At 45.1% G+C, this 20,101-nt stretch overlaps 1 protein-coding gene across 7 annotated transcripts in view; it reads right to left on the reverse strand.

Annotated features, from left to right (window-relative positions):
• Nucleotides 1-20,101, reverse strand: part of SAMD4A (sterile alpha motif domain containing 4A) — a 216,029-nt gene that overhangs the window by 122,843 nt on the left and 73,085 nt on the right. The window lies entirely within an intron of this gene.

Below are 20,101 nucleotides of genomic sequence, written 5' to 3' on the forward strand. Positions count from 1 at the left end.
TCAACTGTTTACATAATATTCAGTTACATGTCTTAAATGGAAAAAGTACAAGAGGCATGAATAGGTTTGGGAACAAACAACTCACAACTGGCTCCCAAATGAACTGACTGCAGAAGTGGGAGGGCCCACTGGAGAGCAGTATGCCAGCCATATGCCATCTGGTACACTTGCAGGGGGAACCGGGCGCAGCTTGAGTGCTGAGTGGATCCAGTGAGCGCCTCTGCACCTCACCTGAGGCTCAACCAAGGAAACCTTATTCCAACGCTGGAGGGGAAAACGACCAGGTTGGACCCTGGGAGGGACTCTAGGTTGGTCTCTAAGCTGGTGCCTTTCTAAAGCTTTGAAGGATAGTTTTGTCTGCTCAATTTTTATCTTACGGGCTATTGGATACACCTCTTAGAGGCTGTTATCACTGCTGTAAACAGAATAGAAAGGAAAAGTAGCCATGCTAAACAGAGAGATAAACAAAAAGGCAGAATATAAGTAACAATTATAAAAGTATATAAATATGTACTATACATTATCCTGTATAATAAAAGGCTAATATGCAAATAGACTGAATGGTGGAACAACCGAACAACCAAACAACTGGTCACTATAATGTGCGTTGACCACCAGGGGTCATGTACGGAACATGGCGGGTGCCGGCAGCAGGTGGCAGAGTGCAGAACAGGGCGGGTGTCAGCCGTGGTGGGATGGTGGAGCAGGTGAGTGGGGACGCCAGACCAAGGCGGGGCACTGGTCGCTGTCATGGAGGTGAGCCTCTGGTGGTTACTGAAAATTCTTTGCTCCTGCGCACCACGGTCCTGCCCGGTGCTTGCACCTGCTGCTGGTGCTGGAGCCGTTGCTCACACCTGCAGGCGGGGCCCAGCGCTGGTCTCAATCGCTAGGCACCATCGGCGGGTGTGAGTGGTGGCTGCAGGCCCTGATTGCCCCTCAGGGCTTCTGCACCTCCCCCCTGTTCCTGAGGGGAGATCGGGGCAGCAGCCGCTGCTTGTACCCACTGGCAGAACCTGCTCCACTCGCACCCGCTGCTGGCACTGGCCCCAATCACTCCGCGTTGTCAGCAGGTGCAAGCAGGGCCAGCGCTGTCAGGCGTGAGAGTGGCTTCGGGGGAGTGGGGCTGCCGGCAGACATGGGACTGGGGGGCTGTGGCAAGAGGGGCCGGGTAGGGGTTGGGAGGATGGGCTGAGACCCCCCCCCTGGCCCACCGCAGCCTCCTGGCCCAGAGTTCCTTTCAAGGTGCACGAATTTGTGCACTGGGCCCTTAGTAAAAGTATATAAGTATATTATAAAAGTACATAAGTATATATATATATATATATATATATATATATATATATATATATATATATATATACTTCTATACATAATACATATTCTCCCTTTTAGTTATGTATGTGTGTATATATATGCATATATATGTATATATAACTATATGTACATATGCCTATGGTATATGTATGTGTGTGCGTGTGTGTGTATACTTATCTGATGGTGCTTCATGAGGTAGGAAGGTTCACATTGTAATTTAAGATCCTTTGACTAAAAGCTTTAATCCCTAAAATTTCAGCGGGATTGAAAAATTGGCTTAGTTGCCTTGGCTCAGCACTTTAGACCTCAGTCCATCACTTTACGTATCATTGCTAATATATAGGATTTGGATAAAAATATTTTGGATAAAAAGAATCTGAGTCTTAGTGTCAAGGAGGGAACACCCATAAGCGTACACACTGGCTGATTCCACTTTGCAACACTCGCAGCTGTGAGGGATGGTATATTTAAAAGGCCTTTATTTATATTTAGCTCTTGAGTTTTATTTATTTATGATTTATTATTTACATCCTGCCGACTTCCATGAAGGATTGAGGCAGCTTAGCTCTTCAGTTAAGCCCATTTTAAATCATTTTCCGTCACTTCTCCCTCTTCCTGCTACATCCGACTTCAATGAAGTTGTTTTCCCAGTGCAATCAATTAACTGGGCCTCCCGTGGTCCTGGCATTCCTGAGCCGCAGAGGCGGTGTGTTTGCAGAGACTATGACCTTTGGTTCACTGCCCGGCGCAGGGAGCTGCCCCAGCAGCACAGGAAATCCTGGCAGAACTTCCCAGGGCATCCCCTTTGGTGTCCAAGTCCTCTCCAGGGGATGGCGTGGGTGTGGGGCCCACAAGGTCAGCAGCAGCTCCACACCCTGTGCGGAGGGAGCTGAACCGTGAGTGGTCCCAAGGTCCCTCCCGAGTGAGGGTGTCGAGCATCAGTAAGTGTCCCATCCAGTAGGGGTCTCCACCAATATGTTCAATCATCACATGCTCGCTCTCATGAATGAAACAAGAATAAGGGCAAAGCGGTGACCTCAGCGCCTACAGCTCTCTACACCTGACAAGTCTCCCACCAAATGGGGCAAAGCATCCACAGGGGCGATTGCAATCTGCCCTGACCTCTCTGGGCTGGACAGGCCACCGAACTTCACTAAGCACCGGTACCAGCCATTTTCAACCCTTTTCATCTCGTGGCACACATAAACCAGTTACTAAAATTCTGCAGCACACCACACATCCTGTGTAATAAAGAGCTACTATGCTAATTAGATCACACAGCAGAACAACCTTCTGGACAACCTTCCGGACGAAGCCGGGGCTGTGAGGGCCGGCCGAGGCAGGTGGGGCTGCAAGAGCCGAGCCCTTTGCACAAATTTCATAGATAGATAGATAGATAGATAGATAGATAGATAGATAGATAGATATAAAATTTGCCAATCTAACAGGGGGAAAAAGGTATAATTTTGATTCATTCACACCAGGCGGCTATTGTTGTGTTGGCTGATGTCATTTTTTTTTACAATCAAGGGGCAAAGAGTGCCCCTGACTAAATAGTCAGGTATTGCATGTTTTAAATTCTTGTGGCGCACTGGATGAAAATCACCGATCTATACCACAGCGATGAGAACACCAGTCAGAGGTGCGTGAAGAACCTCAAGGTGAGGCCCGCCATATGTGGTGACAGTAAAGTCCCTGAGGACCTTGTGCCTGAGAGTCGCTCCTAATCTGACCACCTTTCTGTGCTCCCAACCCCATGCCCCTGGCTTTTCCTTGTGGGAATGCTGGTTGCCTGTACCCATGCCTTATGGAATTAGAAGGAACTTTCTCCTCTTCTTTGCAAACAGAAGACACTTATGGCAAAACTTATGCTGGGGAAATGTAGTGAGAGAGAAGTGAATGATCAAGTGACAACTGCCGGGCCTATGTCCCTGGCCCATCAACTTCTTGGAACAAGTTACCAGCTTCTCAGAAGATTCCTTCCTGCTCCATTAAAATAGGGGAGAGGCAAAAATAAATTCTACTTCCTATGTTCCCAGGAGGATGAAAGGAAATAAGGTGGTTTGAGAACAACATGGCACTGTACAAAGAGTTTAGGTATCAGTGAATTCTGGGCAATCAGATTCCCCAAGGCCCTGGAACGAGGGGAGTGAGACTGACAAGGGACCTTTCGAGTGGGCCTGGCTCCCTTCTCTACTCCTTCCTCCCAGCCCCAAGCACACCCCGTGAGGACCCTTGGCCACCTAAACTGTCCCAGTGTGTTCTGTTAACAGGGCTCTGAGAGGGTCCAAAGTGGAGTCCCAGGCGATGATGTGGCACAGGTAGTTTCCAAAGGAAATTTCCAGAGTCCGGAGTCGGCCAGCACTCTAACAGCCGGCTCCCTGACTGTTTGTCTTAGGTGTCATGTTCTACCTCATGACCCCTCAATCCTGAGGGTAAGGGCGGGGGATGTCCATCTATCTTTGTTTCCCCGGAGCACCAAGTAGAGCATTTCCAAGAGATGTTTGTTGAAGAATAAGAATAGTGATTATTCATGGTCCAGATAAAGGGAGGGCTACAAAAGAGCCAAGAAAATCCTCCTCCCCCCAAAACCAGCACACACAAATTATTTTAAATAGCCCTGGAAAGAACGGCCACCACCAGGGAAAAGGGCAGGTCTCCTGTGAACTGTGAGACTGAGTCCCCAACCATGACACGTCTCGAGAGCGTCACAGGCCTGTGGAGAGATTGATTCCCTCAGCCCTTGAGTAGCCGCGCATGAGCCAGGGTAGCTGGGTGACCCCACTGTGCTGAACTGATGTTAGCACTTCCTCTGCGGGCCCAGGATGTAAGGGACAGAGAAAGAGCCGTAGACATGTGGAACTGCGATCCCAAACCTCTCCACTCCATATTCCAGAGAGCCAGAGGTAAAATGGATGCTTGCAGGCCAGGTGTCATTTCTTCCCTTGCCTGATTCCTCATGTATGACATCAGCCTCCCAAGCACCCTGTGAGCGAGGCATTCCCAACGGACAGGTAAGCAGACTGAGCAGAGAATACAACACAACTTGGACAGCAGGTTGCAACACGCTCAGCAGAAAACTTGACTACAACGCTGGAAACAGTACTTCCACCCAACCTCTCCTCTTCTCCTCCGAAAACCTAGCATCTCTATGATTTCCCCACTGGCAATGAACAAGCGAGACCAACAGCCCAATCACCGTGTTGATTCTAGCTGCCTTGGAGAGTGAAAAACCTGCACTTAAAGGAACAGGAATGCAACAGAGCAGCGAGGAAAGGTCTTTAATGTATGAATTGGTAGTGTTACTTCCAGAGCAAAGTATTAGCTGATGATCAGCTTTAGTTTCTCATTACAGTAGGTCCTCAGGTTATGTCAGAGATCCGTTCCTATGGCATGAGGTAACGCAATTTTTGCCGTAAGTCGGAACCCACCTACATAAGCACCTACGTCACTCGCATGGAGCACATACACAGCAGTAATGAAGTGAGACAATAAAAATAATTTTAAAGAAAAATAATTCCTGACCTTTACTTGTGGTAAATAAATAATAAAAAACATAAAGCACACATGTACATATGTCGAAATGACAGAGAAACCACGAAACGACGTATGTTGAGTTCGGCGTAACCTGAGGACTGCCTGTACACTACCGATAGATGGTGGATAGATTAATTTGCGTCAGTAGCCAATGTACCTGGAATATTTTATGGTAAATGGTATAATGGCCAATAGTAACTGCAATTTATCACTGTAAATTTAGTGAGGAAATGAAAAATGATCACACTACAGCTGTTAGACATGCCTATAGATTAGATGAAACGCTTGCATTCCTAGAAAAGGCATCCTGGACACCAATTTGGCATTGGCTTCCCCGGGAAAGTAGTTGTTAAGCTTCTCTAGGGAATAGAGGAATGGGAAAAATCGGGTTATTTGCCACCTTGCCCTCCAGACTTGGCAAAATAAGCGAAAGCACATAAAAAGCTAGTCAAAGACCCAGCTTCACTGTTATTTTAAAGGACACTTGCGGTAAGTATCTCAGCATCTTAACAGGCAGGTTCATGTTTGGTATTTCAGGAGCTTGGTATTTCCAAATAAGTCAAGTCCAAGGCCAAAGGGGAAAGTCCAGGAAGAGGTGATCTAGGGAGGAGATCCTGAAAGCATCCACCACAGGAAGAACAGAAGCCCCTCCAAAGATGCACCCAGGGAAGGCAGTCTCCAACAGCATCAGAGCCAAGTATCTCTTCATACATCAACAGCACAGTCAACCAAAAAAGTAATCAGTGAAAAGCAATCTAGAGAGAGAGACATGATAAGAAAATAATAGCGAAATGGTGAAGAGTAAAATCAGAAACCAATGTTTATTGAAAAGCAGAATTCTACAGAAAGGAAAGTTTAAACGTCTAACCAGTTCTTCCCATCTGATTTTTATTCATTTTTCCATGTCCACCACAAAACTAACTTCCTCCATAACGTTTTTAATTTTATGTGTCAATTACAGTTGACATTCAATATCATTTTATATTAGTTTCAGATGTATCTCCGTGATGTTAATAATAATCTATAATAACAAAAGCGTAATATGCAAATCAACCGAACAACCAAACAGCAGAACGACCATCCGGACAACCTTCCGGATGATCTTCCAGACAACCACGCTATGACACTCACTGACACCAGGCCAGCCAAGGCAGGTGCAATTCGATTGGTCGGGGGCCTGGCCATTGCCCCAGATCGCCCTGCAGAGGGAGGCTCAGGCCACCAGCCAGCAGGGTAATTGATCAATTGGGGGGCTCCATGATCACTCCAAAGAGGGAGGCCCAGGCCACCGACTGGCAGGCAGGGCCTCCCTCTGCGGGGGCAATCCATCGCAGAGCCCCAGTCAGGTGGGCAGGGCCTACCTCTTTGGGGTGATCAATTGCAGGGCTCCCAGACTGTGAGAGGGCACAGGCCGGGCTGAGGGACTCCCCCTCCCCCATCCCCGCCTGAGTGCATGAATTTCGTGCACCAGGCCTCTAGTAATAAATATCTGTTGATCATTTATTATATGCCAAACTCCCATAAGCACTTCACATGTATCAACTCCTTTCCTTATCAAAACAAACCTCTGTGGCAAATTCTGTTATTACCTTCATTTTACAGATGACAACAGTGAAGCAGAGAGCAAATAAATCATGCAGTGTCACACCTAGTGAAAGATAAAGCCTGCCTTCACACCTGGACACTTGGTAGAGCCTCTGCTCTTAACCACTATGCTTTACTGTCTGTCGTCAATAAGGAGGAATAGCCAAAGGAAAGGGAGAGAAAACAATGCCAGTGACATAACATGGGCTCTACCTTCAGCTTGCTGGAATAAATTCCACCAAGCAATTCCTAGTGCTTTCATTCTGTGTTCCCCAAGGAAAGTGAACATCATGACTGCCACCCGCCCCCCCTCCATTCCACCTCTCCCCCACTGCAGAGAGGACATGGGATTTGGCCAGACCAACTCATGGATATGGTCTCTGAAAAACTGTCTCGTCTCTCTGCAAAATCATGAGCTGCGGGAGCATTATCCCAATCCATTGAGATACTGCTTCCCGGCAATTGTCGACAGTTTGGCTCAAATAAACTCAGAAAATTCTTTAAAACAAAACAAAACATACACAAAAAACCCATGAGCTACATTTCTGCTTATGGATTAGCCCCTTGCGAGTTTGGAAGTGTAAGTCTTTCCAGATCAAGCTTCAGATCTGCAAAGCTGAAGGTCAGATCCTAGTCTACAATGAAAAAAAGCCAAAGTAGGACAGTGTCCCTTGAAGTGCAACCTGGAACAGTCTTCCAGCCTATTGACTTTCCCAAAAGAGAGTAAAAATGAAGATCATTTACTGAACACTTTACTATGCATGCGCCAGACATGGTGAGCTGCTCTATAAGCCATGTGGTTCCCGAGTATCAAGGTCAACACTGCTTCTGGGACAAAACTTATGTTGGCCTGTGGCTAAATAAGGAAAGTCTGAGACAAAACTTACGTTGGGCCTCCTCAATTTAAAAAAAAAATGTTGTGAAGTCATAAAACCCCCAAGTGTAGAGTCACTGACATCAACCACAAAGAGAATGTAGAAAACAGAGACAACCCCATTGGCTGAAATATACCCTGTGCTGCTGATGTCTTCCTGGCTGAGCTCCTATCTGACCTCCAGTTACTCCCTCAGTCCCCAGCGGCTGCTACCAGTAGGAATTCCCTATCCTTCCTGGCCAAGCTGACATGCTGGGCAGAGTTCAGCACACAGCTTTCAATGTGATTTCCTGATTAGCAGAGAGACTCCAGTTCGGCAGGAAGGAGTTTAAGCTTGCATACTATATGTCATAGTCATCTACCCGTTGTTAGGAATGAATACATCAACAGAAATGACCTCGGGCAAACTACCATTCCTGAGAAAACCCCCAACAACCCAGCGAGAGACTCTCACCTCTGCGCGACATCATTTGTGCTTTCTGCGGACAAGAAAGTGACGCACTTAAGACTCGGTTCCTCTAAAACACATTTGAACCGAACAATAAATATTTGAGAAGGCTAATGGCGACGGAGAGAAATGAGCACTGAGAGAGACCAGACACATCGCTCTGACATCCTGGCTAAGATAGAGGGTGATGAGAGGAGGACCCCAAAACAGACGTCAGGAGCTGGGGTAGTTGACTTGATTCTGAGGCAATATTGCCTGCAAAATAAGACGGCTGGTCCCTCTAAATCCTAACATTCTCTGATTCTGCTCGTTGTCTGAAGAAAAGGGTGAGGTATCTTTATGTCAAGAACAGTGAGAAACAATACTGAAAGAAAACCATGAAGGAAGAGTGGCCAGCTCTTGGGGGGGTGGGGGAGGGGGTCTCCACACCCTGATTCAACCTTGATGAAGGGCGAGCTGATGGAGCCACCCCCCCTCCCAACATCTCCAGGGGACTTCTTCCCAGCAGGAGCTTCCAGCCTGAGTGGAGAAATGAAGAAGTGGGCCATCTTGCCGAGAGCGAGAAGAGAAAGTAAGGAAGAGAACAGGAAGAAGCCAGGAGGCAAAAAGCACAGAAGAGGCAAAGGCCTCAAAGAAGGGGGATTTTAAAGAGTATCAAAATGAATGAGTGTAAGATTTACAGCGTGTGGCAGAGGGGCGAGGAGGAAACAAGAGAAAGCCGGGAAGAGGGACAGGCAGAAGAACAGAGAAAGAAGAGGAAAAAAGAGAACCAAGATCTCTAAAACACATTTTAAATAGAAGGAGAATTTCTTAATTCTCCCACCATCCATTCACCAAAAAAAGTCCCAGATGTGAGGCTCCGTGGCATCCTGCCAAATGAAACAGAGAAAAGCCGCACTCTTAAAGAGAACAATACAGTATCATTTTCTAGAAGAGAGCCAACACTGAGGCAGCCCATCTGTACGCAGATATGGCAGGAAAGAAACACTCCCCAAAGGGGGCATAACCTTTAAGGAAAAAATATATACATATTCTGGGCTAAGCTCTCCAGAAATAGAACATTTTGATTACAAAATAAAAACTAGGTCAATAAGATAATGGACATGATTTAAATGAAAATCACAGTATTTGTAATGGGCTAAAAATGGTATCAATATTACTGCAGAGAAGGAATATAATTAAATGTATTTTTAAACAGCAGATCCCCACCCAGCCCTACAAATCCCAGCCCGGCCACCAGCATTCCTCCACCTCATCGCAGAGGAATGTGCTGGCGGGCCGCAAGCGGAGCCTGAAGAATGCAGAGTTTCCGTACTACTTTAGAAGATCCCAAATGACACTGGTTAGCTGCATTCTTTCACTGGTAGATCACTGTTCACTTATAAAGCAAAGAAATGGAAAGGTTAGGGAGCGGACCATTTCATTCTGTTACCATTTTTTACGCTACGGCCAGGCAACGTGCAAACGGAGGTAAAACTGCCACTGTGCTACCTTCAGTCCATGAAAACAATGAGTGTGGACCATCAGACGAGGTGGATATAGACCTGAAGAGGTTCAGCACAGGCTACGGATGAAGACAGAGGGCAGAGGGCCACTTTCTGGCTCTCTTTCTACCACTTGTGGTGTGACCTTGGGGAGGACCTCTGACTCTTGAGTGTCATTTTTCCTCTAAACCAGCGGTTCTCAACCTGTGGGTCACGAACAATGAAAATACATCTTGCATATCAGATATTTACACTACGATTCATAACGGTAGCAAAATTACAGTTATGAAGTAGCAAAGAAAATAATTTTATGGTTGGGGGTCTCCACAACATGAGGAACTGTATTAAAGGGTCACAGCATTAGGAAGGTTGAGAGCCACTCCCACGGAAAAGAGAGGCGAAGAGGAAGGAGATGAGTTAGACATAAGGAATAAGGTTCGGGATGGTGAATACAATGGCCACCGTGAGCATACAAAGGTTATGGCGGCATTTCCTTGGCTGTCTACGAAAAGCCATGCTTAGGAGTCTATTTATGAGGAAATAGCAATGGCCCTTCCAAACTTGGGATGCCTTCAGGGGTCAAATAAAGATTAAGCAGAACTACTCTAGGGTAAATGTATTTAGCACTTTAGAACACACACACACACACACACACACACACACCACCTAGTATTCCTTATTAAAGGAGCTTGGATCCATATTTATATCATGAAAGTCTCAGAATAAGATATCAGCATGACTACATATACATACTAATCTTACAGAAGAGATTTATTCTCAAGATCTTATTGTGGGTAGTGCACATTTAGAGTACGTTTCCTTAAGAACCATTAACTCTTAAATATGCCTAAATTCCAACATACCAACCATTAGTTGCAAGGCTTTCATTCATCCTTATAAACCATAAGCTCGCCTCCCATGAAGAAAATCTGTTAAATGACAACTGAACTTGTCAAACGAAAGAGCAGTAGACAATTTAGCCACGTTATGTTACCACTCACGTAACGCTGAATTCCCTAAGTGGCAGTCGTGTTTGTAAAATGCCATTAAATTAGTACCCACTTCACTCCTCTTTACTCTGAGCACAGGAATAAAAGGAATTTCAATATCAGACACCGTGACCACGAGTCCTTTCCGTAAGTGATTTCAGGAGCTCCAAACCCCTGGTATTCTGAGTCAAGTGAAATAAGTCACTGTCATAGGTCTTGAGGAATTCTAAACCCAGAGAAAGGCCAAAAGCTAAGGATCATCTGAGCTCATCCTCTCACTCTCGGGGTTGTTCTTATTTATAGTTCCTTCCTATCACCAGGGCCTCTAAACCTTGAAATGAAAACAGAGAAGCAAAAGTGTGGCAAGGGTCAATGCCACCAGGGGAAAACTTCTGGGAATATCCAGAAAGGGTGGTGTTCGGTTTTCCGCTGAAAAGCATTCCGTCAATATCGTCTTAAACGCTGACCTTCCGTGACCTCCGTTTGGAGATCCTGACAGGGATAAAAGAACAGAACTAACGGGTGAAGCACGGGGAAAACACTGAAAGAATGCTCAAGGCAGGCACATGACTTGGGCACGCCTCTGTTCTGCGAGTCTGGTGGGGGGAAATGGATTATTTATAGGAGAAGGGAAGCAAGACGACAAAATAAGCACTTGACAAAGAGGATAAAAGCTTATGTTGGGAAAAGCTTGGGGGGAGGAAAAGGCATCGCAGTCCTTTGCACTGTTACAGGATGCACTTGGTCTAGCAGTGACTGGGGCATATGTTGGCATCTCAGCAGGAGGAACCAGCTGGGGGCTGGGGAAACTGGTGTTTTTGGAGAAAGAGAAACAGCTGTGTGAGCACGAGTGTCGGAAGGAAGTCCTCTTCCCCTCTGCCAACCCACAAGGCATAACTGTAACCCAGTCTTAGGAGCTACTATATATAATGAGACAAAGGGGACAAGACTGAGTCCCGCCAATTAATGCCCTGAGATCTTTTGACAATGGGATCATTCCAGCAAATGCAAGAAGGGGGAAAGCACTAGCCAATAACATGGGGGTCCTGGCCCATAAACAGGACTCATGGAAGGAATTCTAATTCTATCTACTTAAGCAACGGTTAATTACTTATACAGGTTCAGGAACAGGATGGAGTGCTGACTCAATAAATGATGCAAAGGTTACTTATAAACATGTAGACCCTCAATTCCAAGTCTTCTCTCTGATAAAAGTTCTGAGTCTGATTGATATAATTCACTCTCCATTCCCTTCTCTTCTGTCAATTTGTCAGCTGAGGGTAAGTGGAAAGACGAGAGACTTCTCTCTGGAATAATCATCCCCTAAGTAAGAATTCTCAATAACCTCTTCCATTGTCCCATTGGTACATTGTAAGTCAGTAACTATAACAGAAAATCTTGTGGGGGTTTTTAAATAGCAAACATTCTAATGGCTGAAAGCTTAAATAGACGAGAAACAAATACTGAATATATCAAGACTGGCCATTTTAATGGGAAAAATATAAAACACATGATTTTCATGTAAATGGCAATCCTACATTTGTAAAAGCAAGCGAGATGATTGTGTGTGACAGATACTCATAGGCAAATGAGAAAAAGAAAAAAAGGTTCCCCCTTCTAAAATTAACTTTTTCTCAGCATACAATTCTCCTAAATTCTGAGATGTATGCTTGCTTAAAAAAACAATTTTAGTCAACACTTCCCACTTTGTTATCCAGCCCTGAGGCATAAATGTTTGATGAAATTGCTTAAAAGTACTTTTATGGCCGAAACCGGTTTGGCTCAGTGGATAGAGCGTCGGCCTGTGGACTGAAAGGTCCCAGATTCGATTCCGGTCAAGGGCATGTACCTTGGTTGCGGGCACATCCCCAGTGGGGAGTGTGCAGGAGGCAGCTGGTTGATGTATCTCTCTCGTCGATGTTTCTCTCTCGTCGATGTTTCTAACTCTCTATCTCTCTCCTTTCCTCTCTGTAAAAACTCAATAAAATATATTTTTTTAAAAAAGTACTTTTATGCACAAGATCAGGCAACAACTGACATGCTGTGACGAAGTCACGCTGTAGTTTGACTTCTACCCAGTGGCTGTGTAGGCCTCCCACTAACCCCCCACGCCTCCCTCCCGTCTCCCCCTCCCTTCTCCTTTCTCTGAGAACTACACCAGAGGCTCCCAGCATGGGCTATCCCCAGGGATCACCACCATATCATGTTAGTCTTTTTTCAAAAACCACCTTTTCTGTCTCAACAATACCATAACCAGAATGGCATTCTCCTCCCCTGGGTCAATGCCTCCATTCCAGTACAGGACCCTGTGACTTCCCACTTCCGCAGACCTCTGTCCCACTCGAATGCTCTTCTCCCTCAGCTTCTCTTTCTCTTCTGGCCCCACCTTTCCCCAAAAAACCGTAAGAAACCACAACTCTCCGAATGAGGAGACAATTCCAGGGTCACATGTTCAGCTGCCTACTTGACCGCCCCGTAGGATGCCTGGTAGGGACCTCTAGCTTAATATGCCCAACACGGAATTCTTTTTTTTTTATTTTTTAAAATATATTTTATTGATTTTTTACAGAGAGGGAGAGGGATAGAGAGTTAGAAACATCGGTGAACAAGAAACATCCATCAGCTGCCTTCTGCACACCCCACACTGGGGATGTGCCCACAGCCAAGGTACATGCCCTTGACCGGAATCGAACCCGGGACCCTTCAGTCCGCAGGACGACGCTCTATCCACTGAGCCAAACCAGCCAGGGCCAAAACAGAATTCTTGATTCCGGCTGCCCACCTGGTTCTTTTTCAGGGTTCCCCGTGTCGATGCACAACACCACTCAATTGTTTAGGGCAAAAGCTTGGACTCACGCCCAACTCCCCTCTATCTCTCATATCACACATCTCATCCAACAACAAGTTCTGCAGGCTCTCCTTGAAAAGGTGTCTCCGGGACCCAGCCACTTGTCTCCAGGTCCACCGCTGCTATTGCTGCTGCTGGCCCAAGCCATCACCTCCCCACCTGGAACACTAACTAACCCACCAGCTCCCAGCTTCCACCCTCACTCTTCCACTCAAATCTATTCTCTGTACCGCACTCAGGGTGGTTGTTTACAAAGTCCAAAGAAACTCCAATGTCCTCAGACTTTCCAAAGGCCTCCCGTCACACCTAGACTATAACCCAACGCTTTCCAGGGACTGCACAGCTCCTGGTGCCCCGCCCCCCGGCCCGCAAGGCTACCTCTCCACAGTCACTTCCTCCCACACTTTGCCTTGCTCAACCCCTCTAGTCACAGACTTTCCTACTATTTTGTAAACACACAACAACTCTGAATATTATCTGTGTACATGGGCTAAATATTATGTCTATGCCAATGTTAAATCTCTTTATCCACCTACCAGCCTGCATCTCTGATACGGCCTCAGGATACACACTCTATGGATAAGGCAACTCAAGTTAGATGTCCCTGTGCCAACACAAATTAGACTGCAAAAAAGATCTGTTTTTCCGTCACCAGGCTGGATGCCTTGAAGTAGCTGCCAGCCTCCTCTGTACTTCACCCCACAATCAGTGAGCTGCCTGATCCGGCCACGTCCCCCAGCGCAGAAGTCTCAGTTTGCCCTTTCCTCTTCTTCCCCCTATTCAGAGTCTTGTGTCTGTCCTGCTCGTTTCATGTCCGAAACCCCACACCTGCTCCAGTTGTCCCCTCGCTTCCTCATGTTGCTGTAGCAAGTGTCCTTCCAGAGGCCAGACAAGGACTTCTTTCTATACCCAAGTTCAGGTCCACACATGTCAGCCTCCATTCCTGCCTCCTGCTACTTAATCCTTCCATTGCCTTCCACAGTCCCATACGATAGCCACTGGTCACATGTCGCTATTTCAATGTCAATTAATTAAAATTCAATAAAACTAAAAGTTCAGTTCCTTAGGTGCAGGAGCCATATCTCAAGTGCTCAATGGCCATGTGATTGGGGGCACCCCACTGAGCAGCACAGCTGTAGACCATTCCACCATCACAGAGTTCTACCGGGCAGTGCCGGAACCCATCCTCCCTGGAAAACTACTCAACTCCCACAACCAAATCTTCTGTGAGAATAAATCCCATACCCAACAAGCCCTTTCAACCCAATTTGTACCAAGACCTCACACTTCAATGTTAGGGAGCTCCTGAAACATTCATCCCTGAGATCCATGCTAGTTTTAAGGGAAAAACACATTACATGCTCTGGCCCTAACTCACATAAACATGCCTTTCCTTTCATAAAATTTGTTTTCTGTGCAGAGTAAATATTTACATATTAATATTCAATTTATGTCTTTTTCAATGCTTGCTCAGCTGTTAGGCCTTTACTATCTTGCTCAATAAGGTAAACTATTTTAGACTGAATGCTCTTGGGGGCAGGGTCAATATTTAATGACGCCAAGCATAGATAGCTCTTTAATAAGTATGTTTTAATAAGGGTGACAGCATAGTGGGAAAGCATTAGGCTTTGAAATTACCCTGCATCTGAGTTGCTGTTCTGCCACTTTCTAGCCAGGGACCTTAAGTATCCCTCCTCAGTCTCAGTTTAAGCATCTGTAAGACAAAGAAAATGATAACTGTCTTCCTCATAGGATCATTGTGATAATTAAATGAGCTCAGACCTGTAAAGCTCTTAGCAATGATGGACACATAATGGCCACTCATTAATGTCAGCTGATGATCATAGAGATTATTTTAAATAGCTGTAAACAAAATAAATTTAAATAATACTTGAGGAGGTTCAAGGCAGGGTGGAAAGGAAATCTGGAATGCAACTGCTTGTCGTACAGAGTCAAATGAGTGTCTTCAGAGATGATGTGACGGGTGTTACTTAAATATCAAACCGTGGAAAATATGTATCAGAATAACATAAATGTGAACGTTTCCATTCTGCTTCTTGTATCAAAGCTGCATAGAGTTTCCAGTTCTTTGGAAACTTTATTTCAGGAACGGTGGAACCTTGCTTGGCAAGTTGAACAACTTTCCATTAAATGCAAGAAGGATGATTTCATTTAAAAGTGAAATGTGGAAAATGGTTAAATGGGTAGGATATAACTAATCATACCAGTCTTCTTAAAAATCTGAAAAGCAAAACAGTAAGAAAGAGAAGAAAGACATAATTCAAAGCACACATGGACATTAGTTTGCACTGAGTGCTTAAAGGTCCATCATCCGAGTGAACAAGTAAGGGGGGCACACACATCCCACACTTGCATAGCATGCGCTCTCTCTCCCGGCCTTCAGGGGCTGAAATCCAGAAGTAGCTGTGTGTACTCAGTAACCAAAGCCATTACATTCATTCTGCCAAACCAGTCATCCAGTCTTGTCTTGCTACGGCTTTTGAAGGTGCTAGGCCAGGGACTGTCAAAGTGTGTCTCCTGGACCAATAGCCGTAGCACCACCGGGGAACATGCAAATTATTGGGCCCCACCCTGGACCTACTGCATCAGAAACTCTAGGGCTGGGACCCACACATGTGTGTCTGAACAAGCTCTCCACATGTGTGTAGGGCCAGAGGCTGGGAAGTACACCTGGGCTGCACCTGGGCCCTCCATTTGGGGCAGCTCCAGCCAGAGCCCTTAAGCCTCCTCTTAGACAGGTAGTATCAAAAATATCTTTAACTGGCTCCCACCTGTATGGAAACATGATGTGGGTTCCACCTCCCTCGCTAAGACTTGGTTCCCTGATAGGAAAAGTAATGAATCATTAATAATTTGCTAAGCAGAGCCCAGGAAGGGGGGTGGGGGTGGGGAGTGGGCCCTTAGCTCTAAGGGACCAAGAGGCGGGGTCATGTGGAGCAAGCTAAACCTGGAGCCACACATTTTGTCTTACCCCGTAGAACGGAATCAAAATCACACAGCGGACTTCACTTGGCCTCTGTAGGAAGAGTCACTGGTCTGCAGTGAGACCCGGACTACCAAGACAGAGGATGGAGTACTGCAGCAGCTAATCTAGGAAATCCCCTCGCACTTCTTGTTTAAATTCATTTTGGAAAACAAAAGAATCACAGAATTATATAATATATGAAAAACAAACAAAAGGAAAGATACAGGAAACCCTCCCCAGAGGTTTTCAAAACATAGCACTTCTTAAGAGTCAAAACGCATTTAGAGGGAAATGGAGAGAAGTATTCTGGATCTCGAAGCTTGAATCATCATGTGAAAGAACTTAGAAGCAAGAATGCCTTAAATGACGTTTGTTGTCATTTTTTTAAAGATCTGAAAACAAAAAAATGAAAGCTTGTTTTAATGCTTTGATGCTTCCATAATGTTGACAGTTATATTTTCACAATTCAAATACATTCTCTAGCAGAGCACCTCATTCAGTTTCCAGTGGAAAGAAAGAAAATGTGCATAAATTTAAAGTCTTATGTGCTTTCTTTCTTTTCTTTTCTTTTCTTTGTTTTGTTTTGTTTTGTTTTGTTTTGCTAATCCTCAACCTGAGGATCTTTTTTCCATTGCCTTTTAGAAAAAGTGGGAGGAGAGAGGGAGGGAGGGAGGGAGGGGAGAGGGAGGGGGAGAGAGAGAGGGAGAGAGAGAGAAACACTGATGTGAGAGAGAGACACATCAATTGGTTGCCTCCTGCACAGGCCCTGACTGGGGTCGGGGATCAAACCCAAGGCCCTTCAGTGCGTGGGCCATCATAAGCAACATCAGCCAGGGCAGTCTCGTGCTTTTTTAAAAACAGATTTCATCTGAAGATATTTTAAAACAAGATGTACATAGTCACATACTGTTTTTGCCATTCAGATCATTTAAAGAAACTAGCAGTCTTTCCTAGAGATATATTGCATAGCTGTATATGTACAGCCCATTTCTGAAAAGGGAGAGCCTCACAGTAGTTATGTGTGGGCAGGAGGGCTGGAGGAGAGACAGAAAAATGAGACGTCTACTTTTTCACTGTAAAGCCTTGAGTCCTGTTTATTTTCGTACACATTTTGTATCATTCTCTGAACTGTACTCGTTAGAGATAAAATCGTTAACTTAAAAGTCATAAAGCCATATTACTGGAGCGTGAGCCTTTGGTATCCACTTCATTGCATGTCACTTACTAACGTCGGTACAGTTTCTGCTGCCTTTCCCCACGTTGGAGTAGCTGTCCCAGGTGACAGTGGGGCAAACTGCGAAGGAAGGAGTGGGAGCCCAGGGAGGCTAAAGAATCTGCCCGTGCCACCAAACTCACTGACACTGGGGGCCAGGCTCGCCTCGGCTCCTGGGCTGCTTGGTTTATGCTGTGTTTTTGAACAACAATCATCTCATGTTGCCCATCACATGTTCCACAACACCACTCACGTGTTAACCTAAGATCCGAATCACAGTCGTGACGTTACGACAGTGTTACAAAAACGTAACTCCATCAGAACTAATGAAACCCTGCACCTCACGGCAGTCCTTGCCAAGGACCTACCTGTAGGAAGGCAGAGTGGTGGGAGGGCTTGCGATCAGGCAGTCAGCGGTTTTCTTCCTGAATGTGAGTCCTCCACTTACTAATTGTGTGGCTAATTGCATGTAGCCTCTCTCTACCTTCTTTTTCTCATCTGTAATACTGCAATTAAAAGCGATACTTAATAGAACTGTGAGGGTTAAATTAAGTAATATATGCCAAGTACATAGCCAAATGCCTGGTACATAGTAAGTGGTCAATAAAAGTTAGCTAGTGCCAATCAAAATTTAAATTAAAAAAAAACCACACAAACTAGATACAATTCAGATCCTCCCTCACTAATGCCTGGCTGATTTTAATCTATGAGAATCACAGTGTCCTCCCTCAATTTGATTATAAGTGCTCATCTTTGAGAAGATCTGCATTTACTGCACGTTAGTAACCGTAGGAAACACATACCTCCTCACCTCGTTCTCCCCAGCAGGAAGGGCCAGAAAGCGGATTACATAAATGTGTGTGGAAACACTGTGGAATGGCCAAGTTTCCTGCCAAACAAATGATATGCTTTGCTGGTAGCTTACTCTGAATTATAGCTGATAGTCATTTGTTCTCAAATCTCCCATCACCCAAATGACCTTCGACTCTTTGCCCAGCTAGCTGCCCGCCATGAGGACCTGTTCTAATGGGTCCCTCCTGGGCCCCTCCCCCAGGCCTGCCTCTCCATTGGACCTTCTCCTTTCCACTGGTGGAGAGGCCTCTCTGCTCTAAGCCAAAAGGGAGTCGGGGGAGGGGGGGAAACACACACAAAAAACACACCCTGTGACTAATTTATTTTCAAATCTGGAGTAGGTAGTTTTCCACTATTCTCTTCAGTAAAGAGGAAAGAAGTCAAATCCCTGTAACCTCCTTAACAAAAACATTCTTTGAAGGCACGACAGAATAAGCAATAACTGACAATTTAAACATACCTGGGATACTTCCCCACACATATTTCTGGAGTGTCTTATAACACCACAAAACTTCAAGCAGCATACCAACCCCTGCCTACTGGCTTAAATGGAAATTAAATGATCTTAGCCCATTGTCAAGGCATTTCGAGGATATTTTCAAATGCTTACTGGGAATGATAAGGAGGATCTATTGAAAGCACACCCTGTAAATCTTTGGACATAGGAGACTGCCTAGCTCGAGGCTGGTACTTCTATAAAAGGGCAGACATTTGCCAATGTCTGGTTTAGTGACAAAGTCAAAAGAACAGCTTTGGATTTTTAAACCAAACAATGAAGAGTGTGAGGCCTGCACTTGCTGTTACCAACAACGGGATTGAGAAGGTTCACAGTCCATTCATTTGCATGGAGTCAGACCAACAATGAGCTTACTCAGTGAGTTTCACAATTAGGTCAAACAATTCTAAAGGGTGTATTCCTTATTTTGCCCTTTCCTCTCATTCTTCTTTTTCAAAATCAGATCTGCTGAGGGGGAGCAGAAGGAACGTGAGTAGAACAGGGGATAGGAAATTAATTAGTTTTAAGTGTGTAACATAATGACTTGATATAAATATATACTGTGAAGTGATCACCACGATAAATTTAATCAACATCCATTACCACCAAATACTTAGAATTTATTTTGAGAACTTTTAAGATCTATTCTCTTAACATCTTTCCAATATACAATATTATTAACTAAGTCACTGTGCCGTACATTACATTAAATCTATAATAAAAACTTATTTATCTTACAATGAAGTTTATACCTTTTGATCACCTTCACCCATTCCTCCCAGCCCTCAATCTGGCAACCACCAATCTGTCCTGTGTGTCTATGTGTTCAGTTGTGTGTTGTTGTTGTTTTAGGTTCCACATATAAGTGAGATCACACAATATTAGTCTCTCTGTCTCACTTATTTCACTTAGCATAATACCCTCCATTTTTATCCATATTGTAGCAAATGGCAGGATTCCCTGTCTTAGGGCTGAAACATGTTTATATCTACCATATCTTCTTTAAGGGATGGAGTTCTTGGAGCAGGATTCTAACTCCCCTGCCTGTTGTCTTAATAATTTTTACCAAGTTCCTTGCTGATTCAATGCTTTATTCTTTTTTAAAAAATATATTTTATTGATTTTTTACAGAGAGGAAGGGAGAGGGATAGAGAGTTAGAAACATCAATGAGAGAGAAACATCAATCAGCTGTCTCCTGCGCACCTCCTACTGGGATGTGCCCACAACCAAGGTGCATGCCCTTGACCGGAATCGAACCCGGGACCCTTTAGTCCGCAGGCCGATGCTCTATCCACTGAGCCAAACTGGTTAGGGCTCAATGCTTTATTCTTACTAAATATTTGCCTTCCTATCCAGATGTTAAAGGAACTAAAGATGCAGTTGAATCAGTTAATCTCCTTGAGACCGTGCAAGAAAGGGAGTTATTTTCCTCCACAGTCCAGGGCTTTCCAACCACATGTGGGGCTCACTGCTGG

This window comes from Myotis daubentonii, chromosome 1 (assembly GCF_963259705.1).
Source record: "Myotis daubentonii chromosome 1, mMyoDau2.1, whole genome shotgun sequence".
Lineage (NCBI taxonomy): Eukaryota > Metazoa > Chordata > Mammalia > Chiroptera > Vespertilionidae > Myotis > Myotis daubentonii.